The sequence below is a fragment of the Oncorhynchus kisutch genome, linkage group LG11 (assembly GCF_002021735.2).
Source record: "Oncorhynchus kisutch isolate 150728-3 linkage group LG11, Okis_V2, whole genome shotgun sequence".
In the NCBI taxonomy this organism is placed as follows: Eukaryota; Metazoa; Chordata; class Actinopteri; order Salmoniformes; family Salmonidae; genus Oncorhynchus; species Oncorhynchus kisutch.
The window spans coordinates 2,959,233-2,982,813 of record NC_034184.2 but is presented as its reverse complement, the minus strand read 5'-3'; positions in this window follow the sequence as shown (position 1 = coordinate 2,982,813).

Sequence of the window (23,581 nt, the reverse complement as noted above, 5' to 3'; positions counted from 1 at the left end):
TTTTGAAGCAGAGTTCCTCTGTCCAGTGTCTGTGTTCTTTTGCCCATCTTAATATTTAATTTTTATTGGCCAGACTAAGATATGTCTTTTTCTTTGCAACTCTGCCTAGAAGGCCAGCATCCCAGAGTCACCTCTTCACTGTTGACGTTGAGACTGGTGTTTTGCGGGTACTATTTAATGAAGCTACTAGTTGAGGACTTGTAGGGCATCTGTTTCTCAAACTAGACACGCTAATGTACTTGTCCTCTTGCTCAGTTGTGCACCAGAGCCTCCTAGGGAGTAGTACACAGCATGAGTATGAGATCTTCAGTTTTTTGGCAATTTCTCACATGGCATGGCCATCATTTCTCAGAACAAGAATAGACTGACGAGTTGCAGAAGAAAGTGCTTTGTTTCTGGCAAGTGTTGATGCTCCAGATACTCAACTAGTCTAAAGAAGGCCAGTTCTATTGCTTTAATCAGAACAACAGTTTTTAGCTGTGTTAAAATAATTGCAAAATTATTTTCTAATGATCAATCAGCTTTTTAAAATTATAAACTTGGATTAGCTAACATAACGTGCCATTGGAACACAGGAGTGATGGTTGCTGATAATGGGCCTCTGTACGCTTATGTAGGTTTTAAAAAATGCTGTTTCCAGCAGCAATAATCATTTACAACATTGTATTTTGGATCAATTTGATGTTGTTTTAATGGACAAAACATTTGCTTTTCTTTATTAAAAAACAAGGACCCCACACTTTTGAATGGTAGTGCATTTCCAGTTTGTGACTGTGTGTTATGGGGGATCTCCATCCATTTACATTTCGAAATTGTTTGTAAAAAACTATATTTGTAACACTGCCATGTTGCACTGAGCCTTGCTGTTGGAAAACCACATCAGTGTCCAACTTTCGAGTGTCACAGATGCACCACCCTGACTTCACTCCTCAACTTTCGTCTGTACGTTTTTATTTGATATTTTTTTTTTGTCAGAGCTTCCCGGGTGGCGCAGTGGTTAAGGGCGCTGTACTGTAGCGCCAGCTGCGCCACCAGAGGTTCTGGGTTCGCGCCCATGCTCTGTCGTAACCGGCCGCGACCTGGGAAGCCCTGACAATTTTTTTGTCAGTTGCTTTGATTACCATTCAAACGAGCCCAATATTAAGCTATGGCAAGCACAGTGGGATAAATTATGCACATTGTGGGTTTGAGGGTGTTCGGCACTTCTTAGTTCGAACAAACGACGAGCAACGTTTAAAATGTCCAAACTATTATTTTGTGAGCTAACAAATTTGACTCTAGCAATTCTGTTTTCAGTTTAATAGATACTGTTAACATGTAAGGAACTAACTTTTAAATCAACTTCCAGTGTGTATCTTTGGTGTGAAGATGCAGTGTAGGTTAAGAACAGAAGGCACTGTAAACCACTAGATCCACTATGGGTTGACAACTACAGTAACATGTCCATGTACCCTCACAGAATTTTTAAATCCTACAATTTAGCCCCATTACAAATCTATATCCCAATCAAAATATTTCTTCTTACTGATAAAAGTAGGGTGAAGATGATTAGATACATGGGGAATGTTCCACAGGTCAATAATATCAAAATAAGAAAGGCGGCAAGTATATTTCAAATACAGGCTGAACATTTTTTTTTGAGACGCTAACCAAGTGTTAGTACATTGAATAACACCTTTCTAAGTAGTTTCTAATTTGAGTTATTTTGTTGTTACAGCTTGCCTTGTGTTACTTTGTTTACTGTCCTGTATTGTAGTCTACCATTACCTGTTTACTGTCCTGTATTGTAGTCTACCGTTACCTGTTTACTGTCCTGTATTGTAGTCTACCGTTACCTGTTTACTGTCCTGTATTGTAGTCTACCGTTACCTGTTTGCTGTCCTGTGTTGTAGTCTACCGTTACCTGTATACTGTCCTGTATTGTAGTCTACCGTTACCTGTATACTGTCCTGTATTGTAGTCTACCGTTACCTGTTTGCTGTCCTGTGTTGTAGTCTACCGTTACCTGTATACTGTCCTGTATTGTAGTCTACCGTTACCTGTATACTGTCCTGTATTGTAGTCTACCATTACCTGTTTACTGTCCTGTATTGTAGTCTACCATTACCTGTTTACTGTCCTGTGTTGTAGTCTACCGTTACCTGTATACTGTCCTGTATCGTAGTCTACCATTACCTGTTTACTGTCCTGTATTGTAGTCTACCGTTACCTGTATACTGTCCTGTATTGTAGTCTACCATTACCTGTTTACTGTCCTGTATTGTAGTCTACCATTACCTGTTTACTGTCCTGTATTGTAGTCTACCGTTACCTGTATACTGTCCTGTATTGTAGTCTACCATTACCTGTTTACTGTCCTGTATTGTAGTCTACCATTACCTGTTTACTGTCCTGTATTGTAGTCTACCGTTACCTGTATACTGTCCTGTATTGTAGTCTACCATTACCTGTTTACTGTCCTGTATTGTAGTCTATCATTAACTGTCTGTTTTTGAATGCTATCAATACAACCGAATATCTCATTAAAATGCTACAGTAGTACTGTACTGTTAAGGGGAGCTTGCTGGAAGCATTTTTCTGTACCGTTTACACCTGCCGTTTACACCTGCTTGAGCATGTGTAGCTATAAGGGCTGCTGTGCAACAAAGAAAATGAACACCCTGCAGTTCAACTCACCTTTCTTGTACTAAACATACTTACTATGACTGTGAGATGTGGTTGTCATACCTAGGTAGTTAAAGATTAATGTACTAACTGTAAAATGCTTTGCTGTAACTGCAAGGAGTTGGTTAGAGGAGGGTCCTGATATTGGACATTACAGTCTTGTTGAAACACATGTAGACTAACTATAATGTTGTCTCTCCACAGTTGGATTTTGAGACATGTTCATCCTCGGTCGGTAGGACCCATCAAATTATATGTCATTTCACTACAGAGTAGTAAGAATGGCTGCCCAGGTGACATCTTTGGCCAGACTCCCAGAACCTGTTCCAATGAGATGGTCTCCTGGGGTAATATTCTTCTGTCCTACTACTACAACACATGCATGAGCACACACACACCATACACACTCCCCTGACATCCATTAGTGTTTGTTCAGCATGGCAGTGCTGTTTCTGTTTTGTGTTGTTGTGACAGGTTCCATCTCTCCTTTGTGCTGCTGTTATTTTATTGGGACAGGTTCCATCTCTCCTTTGTGCTGCTGTTATTTTATTGGGACAGGTTCCATCTCTCCTTTGTGCTGCTGTTATTTTATTGGGACAGGTTCCATCTCTCCTTTGTGCTGCTGTTATTTTATTGGGACAGGTTCCATCTCTCCTTTGTGCTGCTGTTATTTTATTGGGACAGGTTCCATCTCTCCTTTGTGCTGCTGTTATTTTATTGTGACAGGTTCCATCTCTCCTTTGTGCTGCTGTTATTTTATTGTGACAGATTCCATCTCTCCTTTGTGCTGCTGTTATTTTATTGGGACAGGTTCCATCTCTCCTTTGTGCTGCTGTTATTTTATTGTAACAGGTTCCATCTCTCCTTTGTGCTGCTGTTATTTTATTGTGACAGGTTCCATCTCTCCTTTGTGCTGCTGTTATTTTATTGTGACAGGTTCCATCTCTCCTTTGTGCTGCTGTTATTTTATTGGGACAGGTTCCATCTCTCCTTTGTGCTGCTGTTATTTTATTGGGACAGGTTCCATCTCTCCTTTGTGCTGCTGTTATTTTATTGTGACAGGTTCCATCTCTCCTTTGTGCTGCTGTTATTTTATTGTGACAGATTCCATCTCTCCTTTGTGCTGTTGTTATTTTATTGGGACAGGTTCCATCTCTCCTTTGTGCTGCTGTTATTTTATTGTGACAGATTCCATCTCTCCTTTGTGCTGCTGTTATTTTATTGGGACAGATTCCATCTCTCCTTTGTGCTGCTGCTGTTTTATTTCCTCACCTACATCAGTCAGCAGCAAGCTACTCAGGTACTGGCTGAAAGTATTTCTTAGCATGGCAGCATACCAAAACAACTAAAAGTTGGGTTACCATGAAAAAATAACTTGAGTGACAGTCATGGAGTTAGTGGATTCCCTGTTAGCTGATGCCTAGTTTTCCTGGGGTCAAACTGTAAAGCTCTCCTCAAAGTTGGCTATAAAAGGCCTTTGTTACTGGTGTCCTCCTCCCCGTTAACAGGGAACGTTGTTAGTCAGTTGGTCATGCTTATGACACACACACACAGACAGAGGAGGTAAAACTCCTATAGTCCCAACCCATCGACTTTCACTCTGCTGATTGAATCAGGGCATGCAGGCTCTTCCACAGCCGCTGTGTGTAGTGGGTGGACCTGGCAAAGTGCCGACGGGCAAATGGGGGTCTCCATCATACTGGCATTACCCACCCATCGCTCTTCTCATCCTCAACCCCAGGCTCTCTCTCTTTCACACACTCCTGTAGCATTACCCAGCCATCTCTCTTCCCATTCTCCTCTCCTTCACCCGCGGCCCACGCACACCTAGCCCAGGCGCGAAGCCCTAGACGAGTTGTGAGAGGCATTAGAGGGTGAAATGGGGGAAAATGTAAATTATAGTTGTGATATTTTCTTTCCACTGGGGATTGAGCTACAGGGTGTCTCTCGCTCCCTCTCTGCCACCCCATCACTCAATTCAATTAAATTCAAGGGCTTTATTGGCATGGGAAACATGTGTTAACATTGCCAAAGCAAGTGAGGTAGATAATATATAAAGTGAAATAACCAATAAAAATTAACAGCAAACATTACACATACAGAAGTTTCAAAACAATAAAGACATTACAAATGTCATATTATATATATATACACCGTGTTTTAACAATGTACAAATGGTTAAAGGACACACGATAAAATAAATAAGCATTCCCTCTCTGTTTCTCCCTGTATCTTTCCATCTTTGCCCCACACCTCTCTACATCTCCCTCCCTCTCTCAGCCTCTCTCTCTCTCTCTCTGTCACAACAGTGCTGAGCCTGTCAATAATTCTTCCCAGAATCCTATTTGTGTGTCTGCAGCATTTTGGTCTATTTCCACTGGGACAGAGATTCAGGAGACATAGCCATCTTTCTCACCCCACCCTTCTTTCCCCCTCCATATAAAAAGTGAGTTTTCACAACACTTCTATAGATCAGCAACTAACAGTGAGTCTATTTTCAGACAGTGGAAACACTGCGTCAGCCTTTAATCACGTTGAAGGAAGATAAAACGGTGAAGAGAAAATAAAGCAAAGAGTTTAGTGCTGAGAGATGAGGCTGTATGTTATTCCTCCTCTTCAAGACCATAGAGGGGTTGCAGTTGCATCACCTACCAATCACTCTAGGTGCCATTTTGGAAGACCAGAGTCAGTCTGGTGGAAGAAATACAATCGTCAACATGGCTGGCTGCATTTTACTAACACCGGAAATATCATTATTTTCCAACAAAAACATCATTTCATTTTTTAAGGACCCAGAAAACGTAGGCAGTAAATTCAACTCAGTAAATATATTTTGAAAGTGATGATAACTATACACCGTGAGCTCCAAAAGTATTAGGACAATGACATTTTTGTTTTGGCTCTGTACTCCAGCACTTTGACATAATACAATGTTAAAGTGCAGACTGTCAGATTTCATTTGAGGGTATTTTCATCCATATCAGGTGAACCGTTTAGAAATTACAACGCTTTTTGTACATAGTCCTCCACTTTTAGTGGATCAAAAGTACTGTGACAAATTCACTTGTGTATTAAAGTAGTCAAACGTAGAATATTTGGTCCCATATTCCTAGCACACAATGAATACATGACACTTGTCTACAAACTTGTTGGATGTGTTTGCTGTTTGTTTTGGTTGTGTTTCAGATTATTTTGTGCTCAATAGAAACAAAATGCTAAATAATGTATTGCGTCAACTAGAATATGTTTCTAAAAATGTATACATTCATGTGCATGCTACCACGATTACGAATAGTCCTGAATGAATCGTGAATAATGAGTGGAAAGTTAGACACAAAGATCATATGCCCAAGACATGCTAACCTCTCAGCATTACAATTGTATTTGAATTTTTTTATTTAACTGTTATTTAACTAGGCAAGTCAGTTAAGAACAAATTCTTATTTACAATGACGGCCTAGGAGCAGTGGGTTAACTGCCTTGTTCAGGGGCAGAACAACAGATTTTGACCTTGCCAGTGTCAAGACTTCTGCCGAAGTCGGGCCCTCTCCTTGTTCGGGCGGAGTTCGACGGTCGACGTCACCGGCCTTCTAGCCATCATCGTTCCACTTTTATTTTCCATTTGTTTTGTCTTTGTCTTACACACCTGGTTTCAATTCCCCAATTACTTGTTCATTATTTAACCCTCTGTTCCCCCATGTTTGTTTGTGAGTAATTGTTTATTGTATTGCTGTCCGTATTTTGTGGCCGTGTATTTATACAACGTGTATTGTGATATTATTGAGTAAAATTGCTTTCATTAGTGCTGTCCTGCACCTGACTCATCTCACAAGCTACACACAGGCGCTTTACAGCCAGCTCTAGGATTCGATCCACCAACCTTTCGGTTACTGGCCCAATGCTCTAACCACTAGGCTAAAACACAAACTAGAAAACACAATTTAAAGGTAATTATGATGCAACTATGATGGTGATACGATATGGATTACAATTATGAATATTAAGGCTATACGCACTACATGTTACACACATAGACACTCAAACATGCAAATTGGCAGAGTTATTATTTATTTGGACATCACACATTATAGTCTTAATCTTATACAGACATCATACACACTCATATCATATCCAATATCATACACATCAACATATTCAGATTTGTTACACACACAATTTGTCTCAATTTTCTAACATCTGTGGCATTGGCTCACAGGTAAACAGGCAAGGGAATAAAACAAATATTGCTAGAACCTATTTCTTGAATTCTAAATATCAGACATTTGAAAGCTCTAGTTTTGACCTTCATAATACCTCTGATGGCAGTAACTTTACAAGCACTGATTATGGTCAATTTAGCCTGAGAATAGTATCTAGTTATGGTAAGGGCTGAAATAAGTATAGCTAGTTATAATTGTAACGGTTTGGCAGATTATAAAAAAAGAAGATCAGTCTTTACTTGGCTAAAAGAAAAGGAATATATACTGTTTACAGGAAACTCACTCTACATCCTTAGATGAAGTTGCGTGGAAAAAGGAATGGGGTGGTGAAATCATTTTCTGTCATGGACAAAGGAACTCAAAGGATGTGATGATATTAATTAACAAAAAATTTGATCTGAATGTGCCAATAGTCCGGAATGATTCGCAAGGAAGGTGGATCCCTTTGAATATGAAAGTGGACAAAAAAGAGATTTGGCTCATTAACCTATATGGTCCAAGCCAGAGCTGTCAGTCTACACGGAGCTGTCAGTCTACACGGAGCTGTCAGTCTACACGGAGCTGTCAGTCTGCACGGAGCTGTCAGTCTGCACGGAGCTGTCAGTCTGCAAGGAGCTGTCAGTCTGTAAGGAGCTGTCAGTCTGCACGGAGCTGTCAGTCTGCAAGGAGCTGTCAGTCTGCAAGGAGCTGTCAGTCTGCAAGGGGCTGCCAGTCTGCAAGGGGCTGCCAGTCTGCAAGGAGCTGCCAGTCAGCACGGAGCCGCCAGAGCTGTCAGTCTGTAAGAAGCCGCCAGAGCTGTCAGCCTATATGGAGCAGCCAGTGCCGCCAGTCTGCCCAGCGCCGCCAGTCTGCCCAGCATCGCCAGTCTGCCCAGCGCCGCCAGTCTGCCCAGCGCCGCCAGTCTGCCCAGCGCCGCCAGTCTGCCCAGCGGCGCCAGTCTGCCCAGCGCCGCCAGTCTGCCCAGCGCCGCCAGATCTGCCAGTCAGTCAGACTCTTCCAGATCTGCCAGTCAACCAGACTCTTCCAGATCTGCCAGTCAACCAGACTCTTCCAGATCTGCCAGTCAACCAGACTCTTCCAGATCTGCCAGTCAACCAGACTCTTCCAGATCTGCCAGTCAACCAGACTCTTCCAGATCTGCCAGTCAACCAGACTCTTCCAGATCTGCCAGTCAGCCAGACTCTTCCAGATCTACCAGTCAGCCAGACTCTTCCAGATCTGCCAGTCAGCCAGGATCTGCCAGTCAGCCAGGATCTGCCAGTCAGCCAGGATCTGCTGAGACCACCAGCCAGCCAGGATCTGGTAGATCTACCTACCTGCCTGAGCTTCCTCTCACTCCTGAGCTTCCTCTCACTCCTGAGCTTCCTCTCACTCCTGAGCTTCCTCTCACTCCTGAGCTTCCTCTCACTCCTGAGCTTCCTCTCACTCTTGAGCTTCCTCTCACTCTTGAGCTTTCTCTCACTCCCGAGCTTCCCCTCAGTCTCGAGCTGCCTCAGTCCCGAGCTGTCCTTCAGTCCCGATCTGCTCCTCAGTCCAGTGGGGTTCTGGGTGAGGACTACTAGGCCATGGTCGGCGGCGAGGGTGGACTATCCAGGGACGAAGGGAGAGGGGACTAAGACATTAAATGAGTGGGGTCCACGTCCCGCGCCGGAGCCGCCACCATGGACAGACGCCCACCCGGACCCTCCCTATTGTTTTGAGGTGCGTTCGGGAGTCCGCACCTTAGGGGGGGGGGGGGGTTCTGTCACGCCCTGGTCAAAGTATTTTGTGTTTATCTTTATGTATTTGGTCAGGCCAGGGTGTGGCATGGGGTTTTTGTAATTGTGGTGTGTTTGTCTTGGGGTTTTGGTGGTGGTATTGGGATTGTTGCTAGTAGGGTTATCTAGCAAGGTCTATGGCTGTCTGGAGTGGTTCTCAATTAGAGGCAGGTGTTTATCGTTGTCTCTGATTGGGAACCATATTTAGGCAGCCATATTCTTTGAGTTTGTCGTGGGTGATTGTCCTTAGTGTCCTATGTGTACTCTCGGTTAGTTTGCACCAGATAGGCTGTTTCGGTTTCGTTTATTGTTTTTGTAGTGTTCGTGTAAGTTCGTGTTTCTTTGTTTTATTAAATATGAATCTAAATCAACACGCTGCATTTTGGTCCGATCCTTGTTCTACCTCTTCGTCAGAGGAGGATATAGAAGAAAGCCGTAACAAATATAGGTTCAGCAAATCCCCTTATTGTTTGGGATACCTTTAAATGTACCTTCAGGGGTCATTCAATTCAATATTCAATAATAAAAAAGCAGTTTCTGGCTAAAGAGACAAGACTAACAAGGGAAATCCATGAACTAATAGTACAGGTAGATGGCAATAAAAACAATACTACAGAGATACAAAATAAGTTATAATAAATATTATGCAGCTGGTTTCTTTGTTTTCTGTCCTCAGACACAAAGAGCTATGAAACCCTGTCCACAGATGAAGAGGTCCCAATGAATGTCCCAACAGAATAAGGGATTACATGTGTACCTATGGTAGCACATTTTGTGAATAAAATACAATTTAAAAGTCACACAATGTATAAACCTGTAACAGCTGGAGCAGGCCAACCCTGCTGGGTGTGCAGGCTTCTGTTCCAGCCCAGCACTAAGACACCTGATTCAATAAATCAAACATAATTAGTTAATCATCAAGTGTGCTATTGCTGGACTGGAACAGAAGTCTGCTCACCCAGTAGATCAGCGTGGTATTGACACTTTTTTTTGTTTACCTGAAATTATGCTTGGCTAAGATTAAGATGGCTAACCTTTACATAGGAGTTAGCTTACGCTTTGAAATTATATGCAACAAAGGGTTTCTTATTTGAAGTGAAGTATTTCAACTGAATTTTTAAATTAAAATGTATTCAAGATGAACTCTTGTTAATGTTGATTAATCACAGATCACAATCTTGCAATAAAGAGGGAGAGGGAATCTCTAATTTGTCTGTGTTCCTGTGTTGTATTCTCAAATGAGCATGGCCTTTTTGTTCAATTAGGTTTATTTGATTGTCACTATTTCTCAGAATATCAGCCATGTGAACCCATGTTACAGCTAATGATAATGTCATGCAACAGGAATGTAGCCATGGGCCTACAGCAGGGATTCCTGGACAAACATATCAGGTGTTTGTCTGGGGCTACAATAAAAATGTGTACTGTTGGCGATACTCGAGGACCGGAGTTGGGAACCACTGGCCTACAGTATGATGGAATTAGCCGTATGGGCATTTTCAATGCACCGCTTGTCATTGTGCATCTGAAGCAGAGAATACCTTAACTTACACAATGTTTACATATCCAGTCCACATGGGTTTCTTGATTGATGTCAGTTGGTGAACCTACAGTACATAAACAAATGAAAAGGACACCTGATGTTAGAATACCACTTCTTCAGGTCATCTATACCATCAGGGCTCTTGATTGATTGGTTGTGTTAAATTCATTTACGTGTTTAAGTGTCATATAAAGATTACATTTATTGTTGGGGTGGAACAACCAATATACAACACAGCAGGCTGTCCTATCCCAATGAGGCCTTTGTCATATGCTGTAATAACCATACATTTCCCCCCCTCTTATGAATAAAGTTTTCAACAAATTATCATTGTTTTTTTTTTTACAATAATGTCTTCCTCCAGGCTAGATGGTCATCATATTGTACAATTTGTGTCTCCTTTCCATAGGCCTGGATTAGATGGTTTCATTCAAGACAAGGTCCTTTTTATTGATTTGTTTGACCGTGTCAGCAGAGTAGACTACCCCGTGATTTTGCGTATTAAAAAATATTTTGCTATTGTCTCTGGTCATAAAGTAGTAGAATTGCAAGAAATGTGTTTCTTTAAGGCCACATTTTCCCTGTGCAAAGGAAAGAAACGTCTCTGACATAGCCTAAAGACCTATGCCACTACGCCTCAGCCATGCACAGTGATTAGATTGAGTTATATTAATAGCCGAATAAATGATGACTGTCCAATCCACTCATCACATTAGGAAAAGTAGGCTACCATACATTAGTCTGTAAATTCGATGATAGATGCATGCAACCCTTTATTATACAGGTGCATTTTTATGGTGAAGAAATAGCTTACCAAAACTTGAAACTCACGGCACGGCTATGAGGGAGACGCAAGCTAATAGTTAGACTACAAGCTATTTAGCTAATATTGGCTAACTTAGTGCTGTTGTTAACGCCAGGTTAGCATAACAGCTAACAGCTAAGCTAAACTCGATCAGACTTACCAGTGATGAAATAAGGGGAGCAGACAATGTACTGACAGCTGTCTGGGTTTAGGTCTTGACGGAGCAGACCCTGTACTGACAGCTGTCTGGGTTCAGGTCTTGACGGAGCAGACCCTGTACTGACAGCTGTCTGGGTTCAGGTCTTGACGGAGCAGACCCTGTACTGACAGCTGTCTGGGTTCAGGTCTTGACGGAGCAGACCCTGTACTGACAGCTGTCTGGGTTCAGGTCTTGACAGAGCAGACCCTGTACTGACAGCTGTCTGGGTTCAGGTCTTGACGGGCACAATGGTTTATTCGCTTTTCTAAGATTTATTGGGTATTGTGTCCTTGGTGTTTCATGACTGCATGGTAATTTGTCAAATAAATAAATTCCTGTTGTCCTCCTGACTTGTTAGAGCAACCAAATACTGCACAGAAAATTACCATTGTGATGAATCAACTAAAAAAAGAAACGTCCTCTCACTGTCAACTGAGTTTATATTCAGGAAACTTAAGATGCAACAACTGAGACATAAACTGAACAAGTTCCACAGACATGTGGAATGGAATATTGTGTCCCTGAACAAAGGGGGGGGGGACAAGCTCTGTCCGATGATGCTGTGACACACCGTCCCAGACCATGACGGACCCTCCACCTCCAAGTCAATTCCTCTCCAGGGTACAGGCCTCGGTGTAACGCTCATTCCTTCGACGATAAACCCGAATCCGACCATCACCCCTGGTGAGACAAAACCGCGACTCATCAGTGAAGAGCACTTTTTGCCAGTCCTGTCTGGTCCAGCGACGGTGGGTTTGTGTCCATAGGCAATATTGTTGCCGGTGATGTAAGGCAGGTCCTCACAAGACAACAGGCCTATAAACCCTCAGTCCATCCTCTCTCAGCCTATTGCGGACAGTCTGAGCACTGATGGAGGGATTGTGCATTCTTGCTGTAACTCTGGAAGTTGTTGTTGCCATCCTGTACCTGTCCCGCAAGTGTGATGTTCAGATATACCGATCCTGTGCAGGTGTTGTTAAACGTGGTCTGCCACTGCAAGGATGATCAGCTGCCCCTCCTGTCTCCCTGTAGCGCTGTCTTAGGCGCCTCACAGTACGGACATTGCAATTTATTGCCCTGGCCACATCTGCAGTCCTCATGCCTCCTTGCAGCATGCCTCACGCAGATGAGCAGGGACCGTGAGCATCTTTCTTTTAGGCACTGAAACTAGGCACTCCACTGTTTTGTCGGAAGAATTGATGTGGTGTTTTTCCAAAATGGCTGCCAAGAGACGTAAGTACATTACCTGACAACACTATGTCAACAGACATTGAAAAGTTCCTGACCGTCATTGAAAATAAGAATATGTTCTTAACTGACTTGCCTGGTTAAATAAAGGTAAAATTAAATTAAATTAAATTCCCCGTGATCTTATAGGCTGGAGGTGTGGTAGAGTATAATGTTGAAAAGAATGGTTGCACACACACCGCTGTCCTTCCTATCACTTTTTCCCTGACCTCCTCTTCACCTAAGTAACAGACTGTAACCCACACCATCTGAGAACCTAAACGATCAATGAGAGCTTACCTCATATGTCCTCTGTTTCCAGAAATTGGCACAGGCGTTGGTTGGCAACACAGAGAGTGTGTATCACACACTCCACATAACAGTATCTAGTCTTGAAGCATCGTCACCTTCCTGAACTGTTCTAGTTATTTAGTATGGCAAGAAATACTACTACCCATTCTTCCTGAGCAAGCTGGTCCTTATCCCAATACCCATTCCTCCTGAGCAAGCTGGCCCTTATCCCAATACCCATTCCTCCTGAGCAAGCTGGCCCTTATCCCAATACCCATTCTTCCTGAGCAAGCTGGCCCTTTTCCTAATATCCATTCCTCCTGAGCAAGCTGGCCCTTTCCCCAATATCCATTCCTACTGAGCAAGCTGGCCCTTTCCCCAATATCCATTCCTCCTGAGCAAGCTGGCCCTTTCCCCAATACCCATTCTTCCTGAGCAAGCTGGCCCTTTCCCCAATATCCATTCCTCCTGAGCAAGCTGGCCCTTTCCCCAATATCCATTCCTCCTGAGCAAGCTGGCCCTTTCCCCAATATCCATTCCTCCTGAGCAAGCTGGCCCTTTCCCCAATATCCATTCTTCCTGAGCAAGCTGGCCCTTTTCCCAATTTGCATTTTTCCACCCACCATAAAAAGCTATCTAATGTAATGACCACCTATATACAGACAGAACAATGCACAGAGGGAGGATGATTGATGGATAGGTACAGCAGATACTTGAAGGGAGGATGATTGATGGGTAGGTACAGTAGATAATTGTTGAAGGGAGGATGATTGATGGGTAGGTACAGTAGATACTTGTTGAAGGGAGGATGATTGATGGGTAGGTACAGTAGATAATTGTTGAAGGGAGGATGATTGATGGGTAGGTACAGTAGATAATTGTTGAAGGGAGGATGATTGATGGGTAGGTACAGTAGATACTTGTTGAAGGGAGGATGATGAATGGGTAGGTACAGTAGATACTTGAAGGGAGGATGATTGATGGGTAGGTACGGTAGATACTTGTTGAAGGGAGGATGATGAATGGGTAGGTACAGTAGATACTTGGAGGGAGGATGATGAATGGGTAGGTACAGTAGATACTTGTTGAAGGGAGGATGATTGATGGGTAGGTACAGTAGATACGTGTTGAAGGGAGGATGATTGATGGGTAGGTACAGTAGATACTTGTTGAAGGGAGGATGTTTGATGGGTAGGTACAGTAGATACTTGAAGGGAGGATGATTGATGGGTAGGTACAGTAGATACTTGTTGAAGGGAGGATGATTGATGGGTAGGTACAGTAGATACGTGTTGAAGGGAGGATGATTGATGGGTAGGTACAGTAGATACTTGTTGAAGGGAGGATGTTTGATGGGTAGGTACAGTAGATACTTGAAGGGAGGATGATTGATGGGTAGGTACAGTAGATACTTGTTGAAGGGAGGATGATTGATGGGTAGGTACAGTAGATAATTGTTGAAGGGAGGATGATTGATGGGTAGGTACAGTAGATACTTGTTGAAGGGAGGATGATGAATGGGTAGGTACAGTAGATAGTTGTTGGAGGGAGGATGATGAATGGGTAGGTACAGTAGATAGTTGTTGGAGGGAGGATGATGAATGGGTAGGTACAGTAGATACTTTTTGAGGGGAGGATGATTGATGGGTAGGTACAGTAGATACGTGTTGAAGGGAGGATGATTGATGGGTAGGTACAGTAGATAATTGTTGAAGGGAGGATGATTGATGGGTAGGTACAGTAGATAATTGTTGAAGGGAGGATGATTGATGGGTAGGTACAGTAGATACTTGTTGAAGGGAGGATGATGAATGGGTAGGTACAGTAGATAGTTGTTGGAGGGAGGATGATGAATGGGTAGGTACAGTAGATAGTTGTTGGAGGGAGGATGATGAATGGGTAGGTACAGTAGATACTTTTTGAGGGGAGGATGATTGATGGGTAGGTACAGTAGATACGTGTTGAAGGGAGGATGATTGATGGGTAGGTACAGTAGATACTTGTTGAAGGGAGGATGATTGATGGGTAGGTACAGTAGATACTTGGAGGGAGGATGATGAATGGGTAGGTACAGTAGATACGTGTTGAAGGGAGGATGATTGATGGGTAGGTACAGTAGATACTTGTTGAAGGGAGGATGATGAATGGGTAGGTACAGTAGATAATTGTTGAAGGGAGGATGATGAATGGGTAGGTACAGTAGATACTTGGAGGGAGGATGGTTGAAGAAGATAAAAGCTGAGTGAACTTGTGTCTAAGAAATGCTGAGTATATGACCGGCAGCTAATCATCCAAATGATATCTTGAAAACACTGCTCAAATGGATCTGTGCTCTTGACTTTGGCCTTTCTGTTTAGCTCCTAATAATGCAGCAGAGACTTTGGCTTATCTGTTTAGCAAGTGGATATTCCTGAAACATAAGTGGTCTTTTATATACTGTGACAGCTGACCCATGCTCTGGTTGAGGCTATATAACTCTCACTATAACAGAAGGAATATTCCTGGATCTGCATAGGAATATGGTTCAGGGCCCCAAGCAACCTTGAGTTATTCACAGTTGACTTATACACACACACACAATAACATTAGCATAGTACAAATATATTTCATTGACCCTGTACCAATTCATATGCATAATAAACTGCATAGATGAGAGAAACCATGACAGTGTCCCAAATGGCACCCTATTCCCTGTATACTGCACTAGAGTGCACTACTTTTGTAATAGCGAACTATATAGGGAATAGGGTGCTCTTTGCGACGCATCCCAAGGCAGAGGAGATGCTACAGCTTGCTTGACTATGTCATACACGGCTTTATCAATCTGGTGAGAGGTGAAAAGAAATAGAAGTTACCCAATCCTCTTGTTATGACAAACAAGTTACCTAATCGGATCGGGCCAATGCCCTTGTAATGAAATAAACACAGAAAAACACTGAACTGGTGTTAAAATAACACTTTGGAAAGTGTTAAAGGTTTAACTCTGTTGCAGTGTTCCCCATTAGTTGTGGTGTTTGCATAGCTCTACTGTAGAATAATACCCAACACCTACATTGTAAATCATAACACTCATAACACTTAGAGTAAAGTGGACTCACTTTGCATAGTGCTGACACTGTTACACTTTCTGTAGGTTTACAGTAAATCATTTTGGGGTGTTGTTTTAACACTGTATGGTGTAAAAACCTCATTTGCATATTTCCCATGGTATCTATTCTTTTGAGTATATTGTAGTGGTAAACTTACAAAGGCATAAATATCACCCCACCAAAAACAATTACAACAAAAAAAAAGAAATGACAGCAAATGCATCCAACACATGTGTAGAGTCACAAGCTTGATGGAATCACAGAGTGCTAGGAATATGGGACCAAATACTCAACTTTTGGTACACATAAGTTTTGGTCTCCCAAAACGGAGGGACTATGTTCAAAAAGTGCTTCTAAATTTCTAAAGGTTTCACCCGATATGGATGAAAAAATCCACACTTCATACAGAGCTAAAATAAGTACAGAGCTAAAATAACACAAAAAGGGTCACTGTCCCAATACTTTTGGAGCTCATTGTACATAGACATTGAACTGCATGTTTTATGTAGTCATTGTGTGCTAGGTATATATGAGAGGGACAGCGTTCTGTTCGTTTTTTCTACTGCTGATTGCCGCTTTAACTCCTGAATCAATACTAGAAACGTTACACTTAAAAATCAACACAGGCCAATTTGCTGTGAAAGTTATCCAATCCCCTTGTTATGACAAGGATTACTGACAGGGAAAGGGGAAACCAGAGTCAGAGAGTGAAGGGGGGATAGGAGGGGAGGGGAGAAAGGGGGGAGAGGGGGAGAGAGAGGGAAAGAGAGAGAGGGAAAGAGAGAGAGAGAAAGAGGGAGATAGATAGAGGGAGAGAAAGGCCAAGTCAGGAGGAGTAAGAGAGAGCGGGAGTGATGGGCAGAGAGGGAAAGAGAGAGAGTGGAGAAAGCAAGAGAGATAGAGAGAGAGAGGGCGAAATCCGGAGGGGAGGAATAATGGATGGACAATCATAATCTTGCATCGGTTTTGGTACGGAGGAAACATTGAGCCCATAGTTCTGGTCTTTTGTCACTGCCAGTGAGAGTGCTGCTTACATAATGAATGACATTATAAATTGAATATGACGAGAAACAACCAGAGACAGGCTGGTAGTGATAGCAGTATAGCAGCAGCACATTCACAACAGGAACATGAACATTGGTGGCTGCAGTTTAAAAATCAACACGTAGAAGAGAGCAGCACGCTGTTTAGCTGCTAAGAGGGAGGATATTGATGATGTTCAGGGTGTAGTTGGGAGCCTGTAGTCACAGAGTCCTACTGTAGGACTGCTGATCTAGGATCAGTTTAGCATTTTAGGTCATAATGAGTAAATGTATATGAATAGGGGGACCTGATCCTAGATCAGCACTCCTAATCTGGGATGCTTTGTGAATACGGGCCCACAAGCAATTGTGCACCTCTATCAATACATTAACCATACATGCACATACTTACTGTATATGTGAACCATGCAGGAATGAACCCATGACCTTGGCGTTACTGGTACCATGTTGTTTCCAATTGGACTACACAGGACACAACAGGACCACAAAGGACCACACAGGACCACAGCACAGCAAGAGGAGCATGATTATCAACAATGGTCGCATGTCACGAGCCGTGGAAGCAAGCGGCCTTCCAGAAAGCAGTCTACACTCCCAACAAGAGGCTGGTTACAAACAGCGAATAGTTTCGCCGCCCTGGAGCCTGATCTTCCTGCACCTTCGTCGCTGGGGGTGCCTGTGTCTGTGGCCGCAGTGCCTACAACTACGAAATCGACAACCTTCCGTCCCTGCTCTGGATCGAGTGGGGCTTCTCCATCTGTTGGAGGCCTGCACCAGGCGCCGGGAGCAACGGGCTCAAGTTATCCTGACTATCGCTCAGCCATAAAGGGTTCTCTGAATCCTGAGAAGAGTGGGAGTGGGTGGATTTCCTCGTCCTTCTCGCCAGCCGTGATTTTGGGCAGCTCCATGGTAAGAAATGTTACCGTTCCTGGTGCAAAAACAATGTCCTATCCCTGAACTCGAGTAAATGGCATTACTAAGCTGCTCCCGAATTTACTAAGTCGGGACATGGAGATCGATTCTATTGTAGTCCATGTGGCTTTTAATGACATTATGAAGGGCAGCTCTGAACAGTTGAAACTGGATTTTAAAGAGCTGATTAACTCTTCTGCTAAACACTAATAAAATACCCATCATATCTGGCCCTGTGCCCTCTCTGAATCGTGGCATTGAAATGTTTAGCAAGAGGTTTTTTCTTCACAACTGGCTACTATTATTGCAGCTCCATGGGAGAAACTTTGGTTGACAATTTCGATACCTTTTGGGAAACAAAACACGTTTTATAAGGAGGATGGGATCCAACCAAATCATTTGGGTTCCTGGATCCTTTCACAGCATTATAAGGCTGCATTGAGACAATGACTTGTCAATGGCCCAAGCCCAGCTCAGTTAATCCCTACCATCGTGACACTGAGTTGTCATAATGCTTCAGCAAATGTACATTACACCAGGGGCGTAAGTAAACACCATATAAGTAACCTAATTTATGTCCCTTTAACTGCCCTGAATGCCTCTACTGATCCTACAGCTATTTTATGCAGTAATCATGTGCCTATGAACCAGATTTATACTGTTAGCACTAAGCCGGTGTGCCCCAGTAGGAAGTCCACTGTGAGCAGCTCACCCTGCACGAACATAAATAGCATGAGCATAGCTAAGCATCCCAGTAAAGCAATGAAAACAAGTAAGCATCCCGGAAGAAAAGTGCTCAAAATAGCCCATGTTAACATACAGTTGAAGTCGGAAGTTTCCATACACGTTAGCCAAATACATTTAAACTCAGTTTTTCACAATTCCTGACATAAACTTTCCCTGTTTTAGGTCAGGTAGGATCACCACTTTATTTTAAGAATGTGAAATGTCAGAATAATAGCAGAAAGAATGATTTATTTCAGCTTTTATTTCTTTCATCACATTCCCAGTGGGTCAGCAGTTTACATACACTCAATTCGTATTTGGTAGCATAGCCTTTAAATTGTTTAACTTGGGTCAAACGTAGCCTTCCACAAGCTTCCCAAAATAAGTTGGGTGAATTTTAGCCCATTCCTCCTGACAGAGCTGGTGTAACTGAGTCAGGTTTGTAGGCCTCCTTGCTCGCACGCTTTTTCAGTTCTGCCCACACATTTTCTATGGGATTGAGGTCAGGGCTTTGTGATGGTGACTTGACTTTGTTGTCCTTAAGCCATTTTGCCACAACTTTGGAAGTATGCTTGGGGTCATTGTCCATTTGAAGACCCATTTGCGACCAAGCTTTAACTTCCTGACTAATGTCTTGAGATGTTGCTTCAATATATCCACATAATTGTCCTCCCTCATGATGTCATCTATTTTGTAAAGTGCCCCAATCCCTCTTGCAGCAAAGCACCCCCACAACATGATGCTGCCACCCCCGCGCTTCACGGTTGGGATGGTGTTCTTCGGCTTGCAAGACTCCCCCTTTCTCCTCCAAACATAACAATGGTCAATATGGCCAAACAGTTCAATTTTTGTTTCATCAGACCAGAGGACATTTCTCCAAAAAGTAGGATCTTTGTCCCCATGTGAAGTTGCAAACTGTAGTCTGGATTTTATTATGGCGGTTTTGGAGCAGTGGCTTCTTCCTTGCTGAGTGGACTTTTAGGTTGTTGATACAGGACTTGTTTTACTGTGGATATAGATAATTTTATACCTGTTTCCTCCAGCATCTTCACAAGGTCCTTTGCTGTTGTTCTGGGATGGATTTGCACTTTTCACACCAAAGTACGTTCATCTTTAGGAGACGGAACGCGTCTCCTTCCTGAGCGGTATGATGGCTGCGTGGTCCCATGGTGTTTATACTTGCGTACTATTGTTTGTACAGATGAACGTGGTACCTTCAGGCGTTTGTAAATTGCTCCCAAGGATGAACCAGACTTGTGGAGGTCTACAATTGTTTTTCTGAGGCCTTGGCTGATTTCTTTTGATTTTCCCATGATGTCAAGCAAAGAGGCACTGAGTTTGACAGGTACACCTCCAATTGACTCAAATTATGTCAATTAGCAGAAGCTTCTAAAGCCATGATATAATTTTCTGGAATTTTGCAAGCTGTTTAAAGGCACAGTCAACTTGGTGTATGTAAACTTCTGACACACTGGAATTGTGATACAGTGAATTATAAGTGAAATAATCTGTCTGTAAACAATTGTTGGAAAAATGTGTTGTTTCAGCACAAAGTAGATGTCCTAACCGAGTTGCTAAACAAGAAATTTGTGGAGTGGTTTAAAAACAAGTTTTAATGACTCCAACCTAAGTGTATGTAAACGTCTGACTTCAACTGTACGTAGCTTAAGAAACAAAGTTCATTAAAGCAATAATTTGCTAGTAACAGATGACATTCATTTTCTCAGAAACTCACTTAGTGAATACCTTTGTATTTCTACCACTGTATCATCAAAGTTATAACATTTACAAAAATGGAGCTAATGGTGGAGGTGTTGCTGTTTATATTCAGAAACACATTCCTGTAATGCTTAGAGAGGATCTCATGTTAAATACTGTTGAAGTAATATGGCTACAGGTTCATCTACCTTACCCAAAGCCCATTCTTGTGGGAAGCTGCCATAGACCACTAAGTGCTAACAGTCAGTACCTGGATAACATGTATGAAATGCTTGATAATGTATGTGATATCAACAGAGAGGTGTATTTTATGGGTGATTTGAATATTGACTGGCTTTCATCAATCTACCCACTCAGGGTAGCCTAGTGGTTAGAGTGTTGGACTAGTACCCGAAAGATTGCAAGTTGTAAATTCCCAACCTGACAAGGTACAAATCTGTTGTTCTGCCCCTGAAGAGGCAGTTAACCCACTGTTCCTAAGCCATCATTGAAAATAATAATTTGTTCTTAACTGACTTCCCTACTTAAATAACTTTTTTTTTAAAGCTTCAAACTGTAACCAGTGCTTGCAACCTGGTTCAGGTGATCAGTCAACCTACCAGGGTAGTTGCAACAGGAATGAAATCATCAACATGTATTGATCAAATATTTACTAATGCTGCAGAAATTAGCTTGAAAGCAGTATCCAGATTCATCGCATGTTGTGATCACAATATAGTAGCCATATCTAGACAAAATAAAGTCCAAAGGCTGGGCCTAAAATAGTATATAAGAGGTCCTACAATACGTGAAAAGTGATTCTTATGTTGATGTAAAGATAATTTGTTGGTCCGTGGTGTGTAATGGGGAGCACTTGACACATTTATGAAATTGCTTATTCCACTTACCAATAAGCATGCACCCATTAAGAAAATGACTGTCAATCATGGTCTGCTGCTGGAAAAAAAACATGTGTTATGGCTTTACAACCCCTGCTATATTGTGGATAAAGAGTTACCTGTCTAACAGAGGGTGTTCTTTTATGGAAGCCTCTCCAACATAATCCAGGTAGAATCAGGAATTCCCCAGGGCAGCTGCCAAGGCACCTTACTTTTTTCAAACTTTATTAATGACATGCCACTGGCTTTGAGTAAAGCTAGTGTGTCTATGTATGTGGATGACTCAACACTATAAAAATCAGCTACTGCAGTGACTGAAATAACTGCAACACTTAACAAAGAGCTGCAGTAAGTTTCAGAATGGGCCACAAGCAATAAGTTAGTCCTAAATATTTCTACAACTATAAGTATTGTATTTGGGACATATCATTCACCAACCCTAAACCACAACTATATCTTGTAATAAATAATGTGTAAATTGAGCATGTTGAGGTGACTAAACTGCTTTGAGTAACCCTGGATTGTAAGCTGTGTCATGACTCTCCTGTGAGAATCCAAAGATCAGGTTACAATGGATCAACATCTACCAGACCCCTCTCACCCGCAGAGGGAAGGAGGGATTGATGTGGGGGTTTTATGACAGCTCATGCCAATTGTAAATTGTATGCAGCAGGGGACTCTTTTTGGTCTTCAGTAGTGGTGATTGTAATCTCTTTGTTACAGAGAGATTTTGTCACCCAAAGAGTGAACATTGGGACAATATTTTTAACATCCGAATGTGGGGACTGATGAGAGATGGAATATGAATATCTATTTTGCGATATAAAAAACATGAGCTGGCGCACACCCATAATAGTTTATGTGGAGGAGCTGACTAACAGCAAATACACTATAAACTATCAAAATAAAGAAAGTTGCACACTCCATGTGTAATTGGGTAAATACTCTGTCTATCTATTTTGTGATGTCATATATTTTTTTAATAAAAGCGATATAACGAAAATATTGTAATGTGAAGAGCTTTCACAACATGTATGTCAGGTTTACATCCTTTACGTTGTGTAGGATCAAGGATGAAGAGAATATTTGTGTTAACTAAAATCACATTCCTATCTTTTCTTAAGAGATCATAGTTTTGATGATACTTTGCCCAGTAAGTAGCCACGCCCGAGGGAGCTCAGAGAGCGTATCAACATGACGGAAACGTCCCCTTTTTACTAGAGTGTCTAATGATCAGAATTATGAGAATTAACATACAGTATCAGACCATTCAATGTGATGACGTTGAATCAATGTGGAAAACTGATTGGAATTGAAAAAAGTCAAACTTGAAACTAAATCCAATGATGTGGCAACCTTTTTTGTTGATTTCACTTTGAATTCACGTTAGCTGACAAGTCAACCAAATGTAAATCATACCTCGACGTTGATCTGATGTCTGTGCCCAGTGGGCACTGCCACGTAGGTACATGCATGCACGTTCGAATACAGACAGACAGACAGAGACAGACAGACAGAGGCATGTGCATGCATTGAGCGTGTCTGCATGAATCACAAAGCCATAGCAGAGGTGATTGAAATATTATACATATACTGTGTGTCCAAAGCAGCATGTCATCATACACTGAGTGTACAAAACATTAGGAATACCTTAATAATATTTAGTTGAACCCTTTTGCCCCCAGCACAACCTCAATTTGTCAAGGAATGGACTCTACAAGGTGTCGAAAGCTTTCCACAGGGGTGCTAGCCCATCTCGACTCCAATGTCAAGTTGGCTGGATGTCTTTTGGGTGGACCATTCTTGATACACATCGTTAACTGTTGAGCATAAAAAATGCCGCAGCATTGTAGCTCTTGACACAAACCAGTGTGAATGGCACCTACTACCATACCCCGTTCAAAGGCACTTACATCTTCACCCTCTGAAAAGCACATACACAATCCAATCCATGTCAATCCTTAAAAATTAAAAATCCTTCTTTAACCTGTCCCATCGCCTTAATCTACACTAACTGAAGTGGATTCAATAAGGGATCATAGCTTTCACCTGGATTCACCTGGTTGGTCTATGTCATGGAAAGAGCAGGTGTTCTTAATGTTTTCTCCACTCGATGTAAATGCAAAGGTCCACCATTATAGTAAATTGTAGACATTTAAATCATTATCAATGCTTTGATTGACTTTTGAAAATAATTCTAATCCCCTCATTGTTTGTCAAATTAAGGTAGAGATTTGGAGAAGTGCTACTACAGGTAAGAGGAGATCACTGTAGTTTGTGGCTTTTAAGTTTATCTTGCATTTTCATCATAGTCAGTTACTCACATAGAGTTGCTCTTTAGGTGGTCCTTTATAACAACGCACCAACATGAAAACAGAGTCAATAACACCTGAGGAAAGAACCAAGGGGAGTGACAGATAAAGGGAAGATAATCAAGGAGGTGATGGAGTCCAGGTGAGTGTTATGAGGCGAGAAGATGGTGACAGGTGTGCGGGATAATCAGCAGAG